At 31.2% G+C, this 16,588-nt stretch overlaps 1 protein-coding gene across 1 annotated transcript in view; it reads right to left on the bottom strand.

Annotated features, from left to right (window-relative positions):
* The window catches only part of LOC132940066 (Krueppel homolog 1), a 108,016-nt gene extending 92,512 nt beyond the window's left edge, over positions 1-15,504 (bottom strand). Inside the window, exon 1 of the mRNA XM_061007474.1 lies at positions 14,870-15,504. The gene's annotated coding sequence lies outside the window, so the exon portion shown is untranslated. The remainder of the gene's footprint in view (positions 1-14,869) is intronic.
* Between the last annotated feature and the right edge of the window lie 1,084 nt (positions 15,505-16,588).

Here is a 16,588-nt window from a genome sequence, read left to right as displayed (position 1 = left end):
CGCATCTTCAGTCCACTATGCTAAATGAACCGGTTATAAAATAAATAATACAACAAACGCTAGAATTACGAACATTCAGTAAAAAAGTTCGAAAAAGTAATACAAGGCTCCTAGACATTTTATTAACGCAATTAAAATATATCGAAAACTCCCCGAAAAATTTATTTCTTAAGGATTTACGTTTTAATTTTTATTTGAAATTCGTCAAATTCGCGAGAATAAGTAAATTATTTTGTAGTTCAAAATTCAAAATATTTTTAATTTTAACACTCGAGGCTTGAAAATACAAGGTTCCTTTTAAGTCTTTTTCATTATATTAAAAATAAATATCAGCGTAAAGTAACATAACTTTCTATGAGCGATTTAAGTTGACATTTTGACAAAATTGGTTATTCAAACGCATAACTTACAATATTTTATCATCAAACAATTTCTATTATTTTATTATAATTATTAAAAATATATTAATTATAGGAATTACACTCCACTGTGACTTGTTTGTCAAATTCTTTAAGTACATTTTCAAAATAATTAAAGTAATTTTAAACTATTTATATACATTTGAAAGTTTTTAATTTTTTTAGGTTTTTATTTTCAAATGTAGATAAAAATGTTTATGCCCGTTCAAAAACCTTTAACATTCAATACATGATTCTACATAAGTTTTTCTTACAGAAATTTAAGAACAATAATTATAACAGGTGCACAGCATACCCACAAACACACAATTTTTGTTCAATTCACGTTTAAATTCGTCAAAATCACGAACATTTGCAAATTATATTATAATGTAAAATGTATAACATTTAAATTTCATAGTTAAGGTTGGACATTTGAATATAAGGTTCCTTATAACTTTATAAGTTGTTTCTACAAAAACCTAAATCTCCTCTAAAATACTTGTATAAAAATATTTTTCATCATTCATAGTTCAATTTACGACAACAATTAACAAATGTTTGTATTTTGTTGTAATTTAAAACAATAAAACACACCAGCCATATAATGAACAATTATAAAATATGGCTCTTTGTATATTTTGATTTTAGTGAAATTATCTCAGTTCACGGATATGCCGGTGTCAGTTGGTGTACCTCGTTTTGAAGAACACTCAACAAGGTGGGCAATTTACCTGTGGCGGATTGGATACAACGCTCCGTATATTTAAAATTAAGTATAATAACTTAATATGGGCTAATTGGTTTAAGTGTACCTCCGTCTGCGTGAATCAACAATTTTATTTGTTGACACTTATTATTATTGTTACCCAATAACTATTACTTAGTATAGTAGTATACATAGCATGTAAAAAACAATAAAATAAAAACTGTGTTCGGCGACACCTATCGAAGGTGGTTACTATACTGTTTAAACTTTTCTGGTATCTTTAAGAACTATCTCTGAAATTTTGGTCAAAATCTGTTCAGTATTTGTATCCGTCCATAAATCATTAACCAAACACATATTGTCTTATATATTATATGTAATATTCGTAGAGGCTTGAAACTTTTCACCATTACGTATATTATGATAATATATTATTTAGTATACTTAAAGAAATTTATGAAATATTTAGTTAATTTTAAATTATGTTTACTACAGTTCGTACAAACTAAGTATAAACACTTTTCTACGGTTTGTTACTATTGTCTTATCAGTATTAATAACAGCTAACGATATTATATAAAATAATATTATAATAACCATTATAAAATATACTAAGTGATTTGTTTTCGGTAATAGTTAGTTCAACCTACTACATTACTATTAAAAACTAAAGTACTAAAATAGGAATTAGAAAGTTAAAATTATAAGTGTGTATATGTGCACTTGTAACTTTTTGCCTATTTACTTATATACACACATATACTTATGAAATAATTTTCTAAATATTTTAACTAATTTCGAGCTTTGAATACCACAAATTAATTCATACCATTAAACAGCACATAAGTATGGCGTACTTACAAGTCAAATTTTAGGCCCCTATAAATATTATTAGAATTATAGAGACCTTCTCTACCCAGAAGCGTATTTGTATAGGTACAATGTTTTATCATTGAATTTCAATACAACACATCTATTATACAGTGATCTACTCAATGACAAGGTGCACTTGACACCTGCTACTATACACTATAGGCTTTTTGTTGTGTGCCATCACGTTTTGGAGCAATAAAATTGCTCTAGTTAGTTCTTGGTTGGAGTCAAAAGTAGAAAATTCCCTGATAAAGAAATTACTGTATAACTTAGAATTTTTGTAAAAATAAATATTAACATTTATACTAGCATTTTCTATAAGTATCTAAGTTTATGCTTAAAATTTCAAAATATTTTGGATCTTTTGAGCTATTATAATAAACATTTTACATTTTTTACTGTTTATAATTTTTTTTAGTTATGTTGACAACATTTTTTTTTGTCAATATACTTAAAAAATTTATAATTATATAAATAAATAAAAAGTTTCTTCTATTAAGTTGTTTTTATAGCAGTTAAGAAAAATAAAAAATACATCATTTATAGGCATTTGAAGTTCAAATTTGATATTTAAAGAATAGTAATGATTTTAATTACTTTTTTTGTAATTAAAAAAATATAAATCGTTGAGACTTAAAACTTTTTGCCATAACGTATATTTTTATTTCTTATAAACAATAACATTTTCAACATTTTTTACCAATTTTCAGATATTTATAACATGAACCTATTTAGGTACACCGTTCTACTACAGATGTCGTCTGTATTGACTTAAAAATTCATATTAATAGTAGTTATATCGACATATTATTATTGTATAAAAAAAATTGAATTACTTATTGTAACATAAACACATCCGTTTCCGCTCAGAATAGATTTCGTATCACTGAAATATTTAAAAAAAAAAATCCATTACAGTGACCTATTTAATGAAGAGGTAAGTATGGCCGAAACCTACTAATATACAGCGAGTTCACCGTTTTTTTTTTATTTACACCTGCAGAAAACGTTTGATATACTAATCCAACAATACATATTGATAGTGGCTATGTATTTCAAGTAGTGTATTTATAACTTTCAAATATTTATTCCTAATTCCGATTTCGAAAATCTAAACGTATTTATAAAAAAATATTTAATCGTGAAATCTGTCATATCTAAGTAGAAATTATCGTTAAAAATAACTGCATAATACGATCAATCATGAATAATTCATCTCGAGAAAGATAATCTCTCAATTCGCATGTAAAAACCCATTTCACCGGGTAATCAAATTTATGGTAAACGTATATCGCGAACCACATACGTTTTTTGATGTATAGCATATAAAACACTGTCACGTAGTGTTATAGGTATGGCTCATACACATAAAACATGTATCGTGTGTGGGTACTTTATACATTTATATTTCAGATACCTACTGATTTTTTGAAATGTATTAAAAATGTAATCTGTGAGAGCCATATTATGTTATAATATAACATACGAGAGTGCAGTTGTTGAATGCGACAACCAGCACAGTGTATTTTCACTATATTTATAATTTCCTAGTATACGTGAAATAATGAAAAAATTAAAATAAACCAACGCACTCTCTCTGCTGTATAGTACCTATATGATAAGAGTGTTTAAATATAAATCATTAAATGGATGTGTTAAGTTTAAATTCAACTATATATCAATGAAAAAACGATTCTGAGCATCGGAGCTTGTGGATCAGCATTTATTTCTAAGGGCAGTCAATATTACAATACTGTATTTTTATTATAAACATTTATATAATATATTATTTATATTGTTTTTTAGTATATTAAACCAAGTTATATTATAATGACGAACCACTGAGAGGTAAGAATATATCAATCATGGTATAAATAGTTTAAAAATAGTACAATTTCATTCTATAGAGAACATGATCAAATAAACAATATTACAGACAGTTTCAAGTCGTTACGATTAATATTTTTTGAATCACTGCAAAACAACTAAAATTGTTTCAACAAAAACGTTAATTTTCGTTTAAATATCGAAATTCATCAACATACTTTGAAGTTCAAACACTTATAATATAGACCGGCAATCGTAGCATGCTACTCGATATTTTCCTATTCGAAGAAAATGTATGAATTATAAAATATATGTACCCTGTATATACCTGTATATAGGTAACCGGTATATACCTAATGGGAATTAGGTAATTTTTAAAAAATATCTGTACCCAGCACAAAAACATATTAATGTTAAAAAAAACTCTAGTAAACACTAGACATGTATTTTCAATTTCTTTTTGATTATTATCATAATATTAAATCAAATGTCTATAATTTATGAATAACTCAAAAAAGTCATAATATTTTGAAAATTATACCATGTCTGGCAAATGGCAATATAAATGTGAAATAACTATCAGGCGAAAAATCTCTACGACCATTCCTTTTTGAATTACAACAAAAAAACTAAATTGATTTTGTTAAAAGCCGGTGTCGCATGTCGTGAAAATACTAACGTTTTTTAACTGTTATTTATTTTTTTCCCCAATTATTGAGAAAAGTTCTGGAAATTTCCTACGTTTGTCCCTCGAAGTAATACCGACTAGCTCAAATTTTCTACCAGAAACCACTCTCAATGATGAAGATTGATGCAAATTTACTGATGTGAAATTATCTATATAGTAATGTATATTAATGTATTTGGGCGATGTTGTAATACTGAGTGTAGAACGTGAGAACGCCGCACCACCGCCACTAAGGTCGTCTAAGTAAATCAGTCGTCGTGGACCATCGGCTGAAGCACGTATAGCGGACTTGGCATTACGCTGCAGATGATAATATCATATTATTTTAGTTGGTTTCGCGTTTACTTGTAATGCATAAAAACTATGCTAGAAGATGCGACTCGGGAGTTCGCGCACACAGGTAAATATGCGCAGTGTTACGACCATACACATACCTATAATATAAATGTTATATATTATTATCTATAATATACGTATATACGCGATCGTTAATCGGCAACGTCGCACGCACCGAGCGAATGTACGACTGCAACGGGGCGGGGGCGATATTTAAAAAAAAAAAAATTTCAACGCGTATACTCACGCGTCGTTGGCGGGGTTGAGGGGGTGAGAATATAAAAGATAAACGTGAAATAATAATAACGCGAACCACCACCCCCGTCGGACGGCGGACCGAGCGTACTGTACGATGCGTGCGCGCGCAACGGCCGTGGCGGTGGTAGGCGGAGCGGACGTAGTGCGCACTCTCCGGGTCTGGACAAAAGGGCACGCTGCCTCTGCCCGGCGGTACGTGCGCAAAAATCCGCTCCCCTAATCTATATACGCGGCCGACCGACCGCCCTTCCGCGCGTACATATTATATATTATGTACATATATATGTGCACAAGGTATGTGTGTGCGTAAATGTACGCCCCCACCCCTGTGTGCCGCATACGATGACCATACATGCCGAGGCGGTGGCTCGATCGTCGCGCGTGGAGAAGGGTTTTATCAACAACCAAAATGGCACTACAATACATAATGGCTAATGCCAAACTTTACACCCCGCGTGAGTCCCCCTCTCGCTTATGTATATACTATATATATATATATATATGTGACCTCTCGTCTGTACACACGCACATGCATACATATATATATATATATATCGCTGGCACGCGGTGTGGGGGGGAAATGCGTGGAGATCGAAAAAGGGAGGAAATTATATATACGGGGTAAACGAAATGCGCGACGCACAAAGTACCTCCGTTCGTATACATACACATACACACACACATTTATGTATGGAATTGCAGCAACCCATATCTGAATAATTTGATTGAATGATGAGTTTCGGGTCCTCTGGGTGTTGTTTATTGTGAAGGGCCCCGGCCGGACCCGGTCGTTAGAAATATGTGTTCGTGGCGGACGAGAGTGAGGGGGAATTGGCTTCGACGAAAAATATCGCCAAAACTATATTAATACGCTCAGGCACAAGCTCTGCTCTAATAATTAATAATATTTCCCATCCCCCCCCCCCCCCCCAAAGCCATTAGAATTTCTCGATAATATAATATTGTTGTTTTCCCTACACCAAACGCACGCACACACAATACGACGCGTATATAATATTATTATTATATATAATTACTAATTAGCAAAAATACGCCATAAAACGCACGGGCGTCGGCCAATATTTGCAACTGCTGCGTTTCGTGTTATCTTTAAATTAATCGTGACCATAGGGCACCACGAGCCATAGATGGGGTGAGGTTATAGAGGTCGTAGAGGCATCGCGGCTAGGTTAAACAGTTATTACAGAGATATTTTATTAGATTTTATCTACTGCAGTATGCCAGTTGTAGGTAAATTACGTATTTACTACAATATACCTAGCTTATTATTGTACTGAACCATTTTTTTTTACGCTGTCGACGGTTTTTATAGGTACGCAGAGAACCAATGAACACTTTAAAGAGATCATCTATATCACTATTTACTACAAAAGTCATTGGCTTGTACAAAATAAAAATGTATTACAAAATAGTTGTGTCGAGGCCATAATGCTGTACAAATTATAAAAATAAGTACCTACTTTCGGACTTATTACCCGTTTTTATTTAATTTAGCTAAAATTAATTTCAAACGATAAATATTATACAAATACGGTGTATTATGCAAGACGAGTTAAGTTAACGAGTTAAAAGTTAATTTTATTTTAACTTTTTAACTTAACTAGTTACTTTTGGCTTTTCATTAACTTAACTGTTAACTTACTAAATTTCTTTCTTAATTAACGTGAAATTAACGAGTTAATTTTTCATTTTAAGAAGTAAGTTAAGTTAATTTACTTTGTTTTTAATTTTATAATATTTCATTATTTCAGTTTATTTCGTTTTCATGTCAAAAAAATGTATCGTGAATCGTTTTAAGTTAAAAATGTATATCATTCGAATCTAACTTATATGGAAATACTGTATGAAGTATTAGCACTATATCCTATAATTTAGTTTTGGGTTGGAAAAAAATTAAGTACGCTAGTTTATATTTAAATTATAATTTAAAATGTTTTTCGATGCATTCATGAAACAAAATATTTTTTTTTTCATTAAAAATGTAAAATATAAATGAACAGAGGTAGGTATAATAAATTAATATTATCGGTAATGGACATGTCAAGAACAACCGGCTAAATTATTATAATACAGAAAATACATTGTAATCGATACATTTTAAAACCAAGACAAATATGTATTGGTTCGTATTAATAATGATAATATATCAATTATTATTTCTAATTTATATATACTGTACCGAACGCAAACATATAATATATTATATGATGTATATAAATAACTATAATTTATTTTGAAAACTCCCTTGTCAAACGCGAAATAATAATAATATATTATGTTGCTGTGCATGACACTTTTAATACTGCCTGAAAAACAAATAGTCGCCGTACTAGAAGTACTCAAGTGCCTACCTAAAATTACACATTTACGATAAATTAATAAAATATAACGTTACAATGTTCAGTTTGTCGTGCGTCGAAAATTAAATTTTGAATAATGAATTAACTGCGCATATTGGGATGCGCATAGTTTTGTAGAAAATAGATGGGAAATATCGTTTTTTTTTTTAAGTTGTTCGTCGGCCGTTTAGCTGAGATAAAATAAAATAGCTTTAATTAAATAATAGTACGACATGATACTACATTGTATAACATGATATTATAAACTTGCTTATAAGATTATTTTCGTAGTGTTCTAAGAAACGTTTTTTTAACCATATTATATTGTTCTTAATTATTTACTAGGGTCAGTCGTTGCGTGTCAGAGTTGTATAAAACGCCGTCGCCGGAATGTTGCGGTTTTTGTTTTTTGCATAGGCTGCACTGCACTTGTTTCAATTTTCGATTGTCTACAACAGTCTACATCACCAGTATATGAATACGTTTCAATTAAAAGTCGAATTATCGTTCCTTTCGCTTTTTGCACAAAAATTTTTTATGTTCACAAACACTACTTTGATCACAATTATTGCGTGCTGTACACTTACAATGTTCAAAATAACGAACAAGAAATCAATATTAAATTATGAAACCAAAGTATCGACTAGAAATAACCAACGGAGAATACTGCATATTTTTGCTATAATATATAGTTATGTCAAAAACAGCGGAAGTAACGATTTGTGTTTCTTGTGTCGTATATTTGTTTAGGAATAGGAAAAACTTATACGGTTTGTGATCCGTACAAGGTTTTAGCCCACAACGAAACGTATAAAGAAATGTATACACGTATAAAAACAAAATAGATAATAGATAATATACTTCTGTAGGCATATTACAATAATTTATGGATATAGCATTGTAATTATTTGGATTTTTTGTTTTGTTTATTCTTATGGATGATAATTAATCTATAATTGACTAATGCTACTGAATTAATTATTGAATAAATAAAAAAAAAAGTAAAAGTGTTCTAAAGGAATGTGTATTGGGTGACATGAGATTTTTTTATAGTCTTAGCAAGGATTTAGGATGATGTGATTGCGTGAATTATTATTTTCGCAAAAAGTATATTATTTTGGTTAACTTAAATAAATAAAATGCCATTCATGTACTCAAAACGATATTTACATATACATCCCTAGAAATCATTTTCAAAATTATAATATATTATGTGCATTTAGTTCTAAATATTATCATTCATCGGTAATAATTATTATTATCACGGATAATTTAAAGATATTTTGACACTTTTATACAAACTACATGCACATATTATATTTTGGGTTTAAATGGATATTTATTATTTGCTTAACGGTGAATCGTGTTTAATAAATTAGATAAAACGTTATTATATCAGATGATTATATATAATGAAAAATAACTTAAAGATATGGGTCCGGGAGTGGATGGGATGAGAGCGTGGTTTAATCCACTCTCACAGGTGTTGTCTCTGGTCTTGCATGCAGCACACAGCTGGTGCAGAAGCCGCTCGTCATCTTGTAAGAATAAGAGTTGAGTAAGGTTAGGATCTCTCCGGTCCACGGCACAGCGGTCTACGGTACATACGATAACCTTCGGAGATTTTTCGTACAACGTTTTTCCGCAGCCGCGTCTATATGGTAGCAGTAAGGAGTAGCTAACATAATATTATATAAATTCGTGTCTGAGGGTTAGGTCTGATACGCACTAACGGTAAGTTTAAATACTTACTTTTCAAACGTTTTAATTATATTACACAAAAATATGTATTATGTCCAACTATGTATAATGTAAAATGTAAATGTAACGTATCTATAAATTATAATTTTTGAAATCAATATAGGTATCTCTCGCAAAATATGACCGGCAGTTCGGATGTTGAAGATACCTGGTACCTACTTTTTTTGTTAGTTATATGGGCACTAAATATTAATATGTATTAATATAAAACTAATACAAATCATAGGGCTGCACAACTGCACTGAAAGTTCAATTTTGGATGTCCATTGAAGCGTTGGAAATTACTTTTTGCCGTCAATCAGATAATTTACAATTTTTTCTGCCCAATGCCCGAAAAAGCTACTGCTCAAATAGTATTCATATTTTACAATGTATATTAAATATGAACGTACCAATATATCAAATACTAACTGATAGGTGAGTTACACTCATGGTGTTCTACATGAAACAGTTTGAAGAATCTAGACACAAAATTGCATTTGATCCAGCGTTTTACGTTGATTAAATTCTTAAGATCCAAAACCATATTTAGAAAAACAATAGTAGGTAGGTACGTGTCTGTACGATGGCTTCTATAATACAATCTATATGCTATATCTCAATGCTATATTATAGCGACAAGCTTGGACGAAGACTAAACATTATAAAAGTTAAAGAAATACGTTAATCGTGGTGATTTTTTTTTGTAAATTTTCTCAAAAGATAAAATTATAAAATATATACAGTTGAAAATATCTTGATGCTAAGTTATTATGGTATGATATAATATAACGTTGATGTACATTTTTTGCGTGTCAGTTTATAATAGATATAAATGTTTTTTAATACAAAATTATTTTTCAAGACAACTTGAAAATAAAAATTGTTTAGCATTTAGGTAATATTTATTTTTATCCGGATAGGTATTAATTCTTAATTATATCATAGTTATAGCTTAATAGCAGTCTAATAAAGACAAGATTCGAATGTAGTGCTATAGTCGCATAAAATTATTATTGTTGAACATCACCCGACGTATAGGATCACACTGCAGCCGTCGAAACGCAACCGATTGATTATTGAATAGTAGTATCCAAAATAAACATAGAATTAAATATAAAACGCATTATCGCGACCCTAAACTAGACTAATTCGTATATGTATTATAATTTATAAGTTAATTACAATTTGAAACCAATGTGCTCTGAAAATTATGTTGAAATTATCCATCATAAATTACTATGGGACTTTATAATACTGTAATGATATAGTGAAAATGTATTTTTTGAAGAATAACAATGATTTAAATCATGTTAATTTGATGAACTAATGTAATTTTGAGTATAAAGCTAAATCAAAACTATGTATTTATGTCATAATAATAAATAATTTTCTACAAAACACAATTTTGAACTAATTGGTTTTGATATTGAACATCCTCCAATCAACAACCGACGAACAAAATTTGTTTAGGCACTTTAAAGTTTAAACTGAAAATTGTTGTACTAATTTAATTTAAAAGTACCTACTATAGTACCTACTATACAGATAAAATATAGGATACAATTGTATAATATTTTAGATTGTAAGCGGAGCGAATGAATGTATTGATTTTACAATGATGTGTGTTGTTTTTATTTTTTTGTTGTGGGTCGTCATCACCTTTGGGACAGTATAGAATTCTTCAATTTTCTTCAACGGCATATTTTCTGGCAGGAAAGTGAATCTAGTTGGTACTTTGCGGGAGGGGGTCAAAAATTTCAGCAAAACCAAACAAAAAACTGAAATTTTTACGCATCACCAGTTTTTGAAAAAAATTGATTTTGTTTTTTAGCGTAACTCTTAAAAAAGGACAGAATATAGATGGCATTTTCACTGAACGTTTATATTAGCAACTTCTATGCACCATAACATTTTCGAAATATTGCGCTAAAATTTCAAGTTTTGTTAGTTTTTTCTTTTATTAATGTCGATACAAAATTTTTCGGTTTGTCAAAAACATGAAAATGTAATACAAAGTTCTTCATGTTAGTGAAAATTAAAAAAAAAAGCTGAGCGTAAAGCCATAGTAATTTTTTATGAGCGTCTGAAGTTAAAATTTTAATACAATTCTTAAAAATCACGAAATATGGCAAATTGCTTCTAAAAAAAGTTTTTCTATTTATATCTATGATTTGGAAATTTAATATAAGACTCCCCTTAAGTTTTTCTACATTAACCAAAAAAAAATTTTATCGGAAAGTCAAATTAATTTTGTACGAGCTTTTGAAGCTATAGTCATTGAATATTCACCCGTAAATTAACAAATCTCGTATAACGGTTTTTTTAATTTTTTGTTTTTCAAAAACTAATAATCTTAGGTAATTTTTGTCAAAGGTTTATTTTATCATTGTGTATCCATGATTTTTTTTATGAGTATTTAATGTTTAAATGTTGACGATATTTATCAAAATCTAGAAAGTTATCAATTATTGTAATTAAAAATTATAAAACGTTCAATTTTTACTGCTTAGGAAATGTTATTCTTGTTATAACTTTTAGAGTATATTGCTATATTTTATACACACAATAAAATTTTTAAATGTAATTTTTTTGGCTGAATTTAATTACTGTTGTACCTATACTAATAGTAAATTAAAAGTAAAAATGCCTAATAGTAAAATAAATTGCTTTAATCACAATAGTATGACATCAAATATACTTGGTAACATTATATTATGCTGACAGTCTTCGTTTAAAATCGTTTTTCATAGGTATACAATGATTTTAAATCATTGAATTCAAATTGATTTACCACCATCCATTACAATGACCCACTTTTAACCAATTGCACAGCAGAGCGACTTCCACTTATCCGTTTTTTTCTTTTATCTAGACTAGCAGTCTAATAAATTTACATCTTGAGAACCTAATTAAATTATTATTATAAAAACAACGAACATATTATGTTCCTTACACTGGATAGTATTATATTATCATAATATAACTGTGGACATATTCAAATTTAGGTGATCAAGGATATGACTTCTATAAATGTAAGATTTTTTGTAAAACACACTAGTGAAGTTTAAAAAGTTCTTTCTGGAATATTGCGCCGATATAACTCCAAGCGCCATAATAATAATTCGTTTATATAAAAAACCATAACCCGAAACTCGATATTTTTCAAAGTCCCTGTTTGAGCACCTTCCGGGTTGGGCCTATACAGGGTTCAATTATGAATCCAAACCATTCAAGGACCACTCAAGAACACACCAAAAATGTCATCAAAACCGGTGCAGCCGTTTAGGAAGAGTTTGAATACACGAACAGAAGAAATATATATATTGAGATAATATGAATATGTGATGTAATTATAGAATCTGTTTATCTGTTTGAAATAATTTCGATAAATGTCTGTTTTATAACATTAAAAAACTTTCTATGGTCCGGAATATCCAGCCAGTAGCCACCCGGGTACTTACTATTTTATTTTCATTAAAACCATATTTTATGTACACCAGCTAGCTCATATAGATATTATTATTTATTATGTTTAATTATTTGAAGGAATATAATAAGTTTATTGCACCGAAATACCTGAAGTATAGGTAGGTAGTAGGTACAACGCCGGACTACTACTAAACGGCTATTAGTAAACTATTTTTAAGAACTACATAATAATGCAATAGAACAATTGATATTTATAATAAGCTGTTATTCTCTGAATAGTAATAAATAAATGTGCATTTGAGTGGTTTAAAGTTAACTCCCATACGCCATATAGTGTCTGAAAATTGCATAGCAAATTCATTTCGAAGTTCATGTAAAGGCCCGGTGTTTTTAACTTCAAATTGGAGAACCCACACATTAACTTCAATCATTTGTATAAACTATTAGAATATTGACAAATGTTGTTCATCTTTTGTTCAATTTACATGTAAGTAGGTAAGCACCAACCTAATTTATATCAAAAATAAATTCTTGTATTTTAAATGTAGAGACAAATATATCATTATAATAATTTGGTTTCAAAACAATGTTTTAAATACGTTTCGAACGGTGCGATAACCATCTACACTATAATATAATACTATAATATGTTACATAGGTATATTATATATTATAGAGGTACTTAAATCATATGACATACGATTACAAAAACAAAAATAACTCTTCGTATGCTGGAAAATGAAGACAATTGAATTTGACTACATTATTTAAATTCATTGAATCAAATTGCATTAAAAACAAAACGAGTATTTGAATATGTTCAGTTTAAAGTATAATAATTATACACGAAACAAGAAACTCGTTTAAACTTCATTGGGTGTATTACTATTTTATTTTTATTTAATATTTTAATGGTAGGTTAACGTTGTTAGAAATGTTGTTTTTATTATAATACATTATTTGGTAAATAAAGCAATAATTTAATGAGGTAATTATGTATACATATTATTACACATACTCTTATAATTAAGTAGGTGTACATAGAACAAATTGTATTTTTATGCGACTATAGAGAGAGTAAAATAATAGACAAATTCTCGATATTATTTTATTAAACATTTAAATAGTTTAATGCTTAACAGCTATATCCATTGAAACGTTATGGGCCAACTGTAATTTATTAAATTCGTTAGATTAAGAAACTAATTATTATCTAAAGATCCATTATACTTAAATAGATTGAGAGTCACGTAACTATGTAAGTTTTGAATTATATCGACAACTATACATATAATATCGCTGATGAAAATGTATTCATTATTCGAATGGGGTTTTATGAATTCGTGAGAAACCTCCCCTCGAGCTTTAATCAATATTCGTAGGGACCGTACAGCGTCAGAAGCCACCTATAGGGGGTTATGAGTTTCACTGTTATTTACTACCATCCAAAATGGCCGAGCGACCATGGAATAATGATCAAAAATAATTTAAATGGTGTGCGATAAATCAGCTCCATAACTGCAAAAAAGGAGAAATATATTTTAATCGAATAAAGTACCGCTCCCCGTTTTAGTGAACGTTAAAAACAAAGTTGAAAATATAAAACAAATATGTTTTAAATAAGATATAGATACACATTACGCAACAATATAATATGTGATATAGGTAATTAATTTTTGCTTCAAGAGTATTTTAGTACGTACTATATATTTGTATTGTATATTTAAATGTTTCTGTCGAATATTAATATAAAGAAATATTAGGGAAACAATAACAATGATTTCCCTCGAGCATTATTTAAATGTGTTATTTATGCGAAAATCATCCCAGAGGTCACCGATGATGATATAATATAATATACACGCAATTTTATCGCGCCATAGACAGGATAAATTATTTTTGAAATAAATCACGGATCAAACATAGAATGGCGGTGACGGCCAAATCAACGTATTCGGTTTTAGTAAAAAAATAAAAATCCTCACGTTGATGGACGTTTTGTGGTTAAACGTTGATGGTGATATTACATTAAAACGACTGCCAGACACGAGGGTCGTGATATACTATTATCATTATCATCGTCGGTGTATTGGATTTCGGATTTTCCGGGAAAGGGTACGTCGGTTTAATTAATGCGTTTTCGCAGTATAATTTAAAATACAGTGAGCTATATTATTATAAAGTACTCCAACTATAAATTTCGTTGTGAAATATGAAAAATAAAGGGTGGAAAATATAATATGCATACCTCGTGCAGGATCGAGGGCAAAAGCTGCGGGCGGCGTTGCAGCGCACGCGCGGATGGATCGGCAGAGCTGCAGCACTCGACGGCGACAACTGCGATGATATTATTATATTATTATTACGGTAGGTACCTATATAATAATATTATATTATCATATTCGTCGAACTCATCGGTACATCAACCCACCCCCGGAACGTGTTATCATATAGGTAGCTGCTGGTAAACGAAATTGCCGTATGTGAATAATAATATCACAACACGGGCGATTGATGCGGAACGATATTATCTCGATACCGTGAAACGCAATAATACCGCGACGGTCATATTATCATTATTATTATTATTATTATTATTCTGACCTCGCGGGACGCACTCGCGACGGATTCACGTCGTCGTCGGCGGGTGGAAATTCGCGCGCGAGGCACACGGTTCGGCGACGGCGGCGATACGACTCGGACGGTGCGCGCAAGGTACGACACACGACACTGGAGCAGCGTACACGCGGCGCGGGAGATCGCGGCCGGTTTGCATGCGGTTCTGCTGCAGTCGGCGGCGGGGCAGGTTGTCGGACGACGGTGTGCAGAGTGTAAGACGGTCGGCCGAGGTCGGCGGTGCACAAGACGAAGACGGGGCCCGGTGTGGTGCAGCTATCGGCGAGAAACGGCGAGAGTGGTCGCGGCAGAGTCGCGTATTATTATAATAGGTATATTATTATTACTGGAGAGAGAACGAAGAAATGAGCGAAACAACAACGGCGGCACACACGCACGCACGCACCCGCACACGCACGCTCGGTGGAGTGTGTGTTTTGCGCGTAAGTTTGCGTGCGTTTTGCACATATATAAGAATAGAATCGCCGCATTTGAATAATAATATTATTCGTTGCGTGCCGACGCCGCGGTGGAAGGGGTCACCGAGTGTTCCCCCGTAGTCATCGTCGTTGCTGTCGTCGTCGTTGTCGTCGTCGTCTTCGTTCGGGCCCGTTCTCACAGCAGCCTCCTCTCGACCACCCCCGCTCGACGGGAAATTTTTATTTCTCATTACGAGGGTCCGCGTGCCGGTGAACCGGTTGTGCGAAAGTTTTTTTAAAAAAAATTTCCTTTCGAAAATTTCACCACCCCCCGGCGTCTGGGTGGAGGGGGGGGGATCCGTGAGAAAATCCGTGTTTGTGCGAGAAAATAAAAAGTTCGAAGTGCCGACCGGTTTTTCGGAAAAAAAGCGCACCCCCCTCAGTTGCGCCGTTCTTTTGAGGGTTGTGCGTGGGCGTCCGGGATGGAGGGTGCAGCGGGATTTGTTTACTGTTACACGAGTGTAAAACCCGTTCATCACGGGTATTTTTTGTGTTGTCGTGGTTCAGTTTTTCGATTAGGTTTTTTTGTTATGTCATTGTCTTATTTATATTTAACACGTCATTACATATTGAATAATAATATTAAATATATCGCGGCGGGCGTAGTTAATTTTATTGAAATATAATAATATTATAATACACCAAGACGTTTTTGACATTTTCACTGTAGCCCAAGTGACCTACAACTGGTATAATATTATACTACCTGCAATAGTGCAGTACCATACCAGATGAAACGATACACAAAAATACTAAATTCCTAATGCCAAAAAAATATATTTTCAAGCCATTTTAGTATTTGGTATACGATCTTAATAAGACATTTATGTAATATAATATATTATATTGAAGTGCTTGCAATCTTGTATAAT

This window comes from Metopolophium dirhodum, chromosome 3, assembly GCF_019925205.1.
Source record: "Metopolophium dirhodum isolate CAU chromosome 3, ASM1992520v1, whole genome shotgun sequence".
NCBI lineage: Eukaryota > Metazoa > Arthropoda > Insecta > Hemiptera > Aphididae > Metopolophium > Metopolophium dirhodum.
Note: the sequence above shows the minus strand (reverse complement) of the source record. Positions and strands in the feature narration are given on the sequence as shown.